We start from the raw sequence: 5,027 nt of genomic DNA, 5'->3' as shown, positions 1-5,027 counted from the left end.
CCGAGATGGCACCACTGCACTCCAGCCTGGGCGACAGAGTGAGACTTCAACTCAAAAAACAAAGAAGAAGAAGAATCACTGCATTTAAGTCCTAAATATGGTATCCCCATCAGGTACCCATAGTTCTCCTAGGCCAAATGCAATCAATCAATTAGGGGTCAATTTTGTCATGAAAATGTTGCCTACAATATAGCTGACATTCTACAGTTATCAAGTACCAGATGTATAATCAAAGCAGATTATACTTTCAGAAAATAGTGACAGCATTACTTCTGGTCCCATATGCTCTTCCAAAACATTGCCACATATCCATCGAGAGAGAATCTATCTTCCCTCCCTGAAAACCAGGGGAAACTTTGTGACTGCCTTGATGAATGGAACAAGATAGAAATAACACACTGTGACTTCTGAGGCTAGATCAAATAATGTCATACAGCTTTCAGTTTGATCCCTCAAGACATTTGTCTGTGGAACCCAGCTACCAGGCAAGAAGCCCAGGTCACATAGAAAGGCCATGGGTAAGTGTATTGGCCAAGAGCCCGAAATAAAGCCTCAGCCAACAGCCAGTGTCAACCACTGGAAAAGGGCCTTCAGACAATTCCAGATCCCAGCCTTGAATCTACCTTAGCTAAAGATGAGCGGAGAAGACACAAGCTCTCCACTTGGGACCCTGGTTCCCAAACTGTGCCCTAAGGCACTCTGGGTCACCACAGGAAAATACAACCACATCTGTCAGTAATTATGTGAACTAAGCAGTTCACAGTAACATTACAGCAGTCCATATATGCAGGGGTTGGGGGAGGTGGGGCCATGGGACACCGGCATTATTTCCAGGAACAGCTCTGCCCCACCCCCAGGATGGATGCACAAGCCCCTTATATAAAAAGGCAGAGTACCTGCATGTAAGTAATGCACATCCTCCCGAATACTTTTAAATCATCTCTAGATTACTTATAATACCTAATTATGTAAGTAGTACCGTATTATAATACTGTATTTTTTCTTTTTTTATATTTTCAATCAGATGTTGGTTGAATCTGTGGATGCAGAACCAGTGCATACAGAGGGCCAATTGTATTTTGCCCCATTCCTATCAATGACATTCTATCTTTGTTAAGACGGGTTTCTCAGGAGTGGCTGTGATAAAAACAAATATCCCAGGAAAATCAATGTGGAACAGGGGTGAACACAGTACTGTCCCATCTTACTACAAGGCTAGGTCATTAAAAAGAAAATACAACTTTCTCTTGGCTCACTTTCTCTTGAGACACCTGCTCTGGAACCCAGCGACCATGTAGTAAGAAAGCCCAGGCCACAAGGAAAGCCACATGTAGGTGTTTCTGCTAACAACCTCAGCTAAGGTCTCAGAGGACAGCCAGCATAAACTCCCAGACCTACGAGTGAGCAAACTTCATACGATTCCAGCCTCAGACTTCTAAGCCTTCCAACTGAGGCCCCAGACTTCATAGAGCACAGACCGGCCTTCCCCACTGTGTTCTAGCCAAATTGCTAACCCCACAGAATCTGTGAGCATAATGAATGCATGTTTTATGCCATTATGTTTGGGAGGTAGTGTAGCTATAATAACCATATCAATGAAGGTTCAAAATATAATACAAAGAAAGAAAAGCAGGCTCTGCATGAAGCAATGATGACAGTGCCTCATGAAGCAACGATCATAATTTACCTAGTCCTGTGCACTGGAGTCCTTGAAAAAGGGGGAGGGGAGGCAAAAATCATTAAAAGACACCTTTTGAAAACTCAAAACAGGCTGGGCACGGTGGTTCACACCTGTAATCTCAGCACTTTGGGAAGGCAAGGTGGCCGGATCACAAGGTCAGGAAATGAAGACCATCGTGGCTAAACCAGGATTTCACGGTGAAAACTTGTCTCTACTAAAAATATAGAAAATTAGCCGGGCATGGTGGCAGGCACCTGTAGTCCCAGCTGTTTTGTTTAATTTAATTTAGGAGAGCTAAATAATTAAACATGAGGCCAAAGTACATAAGAAAGTGGCAGACTTTTATTGCAAATATGCGCACACTCTCAGGCGAGGTTCTCTGGTCCTCAGGTGTGGGGGGGCCAGGGAAGTCGCGCCGGCACTCTCGGGTGAGGTTCTCTGGTCCACGAATGTGGGGGCCGAGGAAGTCACACTTTTATGCCTGGGAGCTGGAAGGGGAGGAGTTTGGGGCGTGTGTGTAGGAGTGGCTTCTTGAATTTCAGTGTCCCCGGCTTGACGTCACTCTGTGCATGCTCAGTTGATTTGGTTCTTTTCCCGGGCGCGGGAAAATCTGTGATGAAGAACCCGGAAACAACAGGGACTGCTCCATCTTGTTCACCTTCCTCCATCTTGTCCCTTCTCCCTCACCCAAACAGTCCAACTTCTTATTGATCATAAGAATTTAGGGCGCCATGGTCTGTCTGGCTGCTTCCTGCTGTTAAGGGGCGTAGTTAGGGTCTGAGGTTGGCAGTTGGGTGTAGGGATGCAGGAGCATTTGGTTGAAGGTGACTCGGGTGATCTCTTGGACCCTGGCTCGGAGAAATTTTATTAGAATGGGAGCAAGACATAACATCAGGCAGAGGATTAGTATGGGAATTAGGAATGGAAGCATCTGCTGTACTACAGGCAGCAGCCATACTGGTGGTCCGGGGGTTAAGGGGGTGTTAAATTGTTGAAGCTCCTTTTTGATCTTGTTTAATGTTTGGACGTTGGTGTCAACCAGGCCTGATTCATTTACGTGGTAGCAACACTCCTCCCCTAGGAAGAGGCATGTTCCTCCTCTTTCAGCAGTAAGAAGATCTAATGCCCGTCTATTTTGTGCTGCTACCTGGGCCACTGAGGTGATTTGACGTTGTAAAGAGGCTAAGCTTTCAGCTGAAGCCTCTATGGCTGCCTGGAGCTGAGTGGAGAGGGTCTGTGTGGATTGAATCGAGTGGGTGAGGACCCCTGTTCCAAGTCCTGAGGCTACTAGGGACGATGCTATGGAAACCCCGATAACTAAGGGAAGAAAAACGGCCCGCTTTTGGATGTTATTGCTGGGGCTGAGCTGGGAAGCTAGTTCAGACAATTCTCCTTCGCTATATAGGAAGGCTAGATTCAGATGGGGGTATGGTTAAGAGTTTTCTCCTTCGCTATACTTTAGGACGGGCGGATAAGCAGGAGATAGGCTAACTAAAGATAGTCCCAGCTACCGGAACGCAAAGGGATTGGGTGATGAGGGGGTACTCCAACCTGGGGTTAAGAGTTTTAGATAGAGTTTGGTTACACCAGAAGTAGCCGCCAACGTGGGCCGTCTGGGTCCTGCTGGGAGCTTGTGCGCGATCACACCACGAAGAGTTTGGAGTAGAGTAGCAAAAAGGAAGGGTTTGACTCTGTGGATTACGGTATAGTGGGACTTGAGGCGAGGATGTTGCTTGAGAGGAGCTGGTAGAGTCGGTGGTGATACTGAAAGCGGTTGGTAGCGGGACTGCCACTAAGGGAGCTTTTCCGAGCTCAGCGCAAAGGAATCAGTGGGAGAGGTTCCTTACTCCAGCAGCCTGGGTTAAGTCAAGTCCCTGGCGAATAAGTGTTAGCCATGAGAATGGGTCCTCATTGTTAGGGGGGCTTGGGGGCTTAACAGCTTCTGTATTTTCTGTTCATGAGATTTTACAACTGAGGTTAAATTTTGTAGGGCCTGTACACTCTTAGGAAGATGTACTTGTTTACTCTTAGGGAGGGGTACTTGTTGCATGTATACTCTCTTTATTTGGAGGGTTGCGGTGGGATATGAGGACCAAGATGTTGCATATAGTCCACCTTTAACTCCCTGAGCCCACCGGGGGTCCCAGGGATCCATAATATTAAGAATATATCCTCCTAATGTTCTATTTCTTTTTTTTTTTTTTTTTTTTTTTTTTTTTTTTTGAGACGGAGTCTCGCTCTGCCGCCCAGGCTGGAGTGCAGTGCAGTGCGGATCTCAGCTCACTGCAAGCTCCGCCTCCCGGGTTCACGCCATTCCCCTGCCTCAGCCTCCGGAGTAGCTGGGACTACAGGCGCCCGCCACCTCGCCCGGCTAGTTTTTTGTATTTTTAGTAGAGACGGGGTTTCACCACGTTAGCCAGGATGGTCTCGATCTCCTGACCTTGTGATCCGCCCGTCTCGGCCTCCCAAAGTGCTGGGATTACAGGCTTGAGCCACCGCGCCCGGCCATGTTCTATTTCTTACAAAAGGTCGATCATTGGGGGTGCAAATGCCATTTGCACACATTAAACCTATCTCATGCATGTTGCAATAGTTGTATGGACACCCCAGGTTGGTTTCTTGCCAGTAGTTCTTACAATTATATTCCGTTTGGTCGTACAAGAAACATATGACTGAGCGGTCGTAGTTGCCGACAGAACTCAGGTGAAAGTTGAGGAGGAGGGCAGCTTGACAGCCCTGGGGGGAGCAATCTGCAGTACCTTGCGTTTGTGAGTAAGCCTGGTTGTCAGTAGACCAGGTTTCAGTTATAGAAAATCTCCATACAAATTTAGGATTAGTGAGGCTAGCAGGAATAATTAGAGTGAACCATAACAGTGGTAACAAAGGTGTAGAGGGTAAGTTCAACATTGCTGAAATCACAAAGGGCACGCTGCCAAGCTACGTCCTCTATGAGAGTAAAAAGTCGGGAAACCTACTGGTCGGGGGAAGGGTCGGGAAGGAAGGTTTCTAGAGGGTCTATGAGGGGAAATTCAGTTAAGTTGAGATGGAGAATAGTGAGAAAGCGGGAGAATTTGAGGAGGGTGTTGATCCTTGAGTAGAACCTGGTCACCTGGAGAAAGGGAGGGGAATAGATGTTTTGAGTTAGGTTAAGATGTCTCGTCCCAAGAGGGGGGTGGGACAAGAGGGCATGATAGGAAAGAGTGGGCAAAGCATGCATAGTCCAGGTAGTAATTTAACATTGGGGTCTGGCAAGGGTTAGACGGTTTACCATCTACCCCAACTACTGAGATAGTGGATGGCTGGCTAGGACCTCCATAGGTTGACAAAACAGAATAGGTAGCCTCCG

Source organism: Macaca thibetana, chromosome 17 (assembly GCF_024542745.1).
Source record: "Macaca thibetana thibetana isolate TM-01 chromosome 17, ASM2454274v1, whole genome shotgun sequence".
In the NCBI taxonomy this organism is placed as follows: domain Eukaryota; kingdom Metazoa; phylum Chordata; class Mammalia; order Primates; family Cercopithecidae; genus Macaca; species Macaca thibetana.
Note: the sequence above shows the minus strand (reverse complement) of the source record.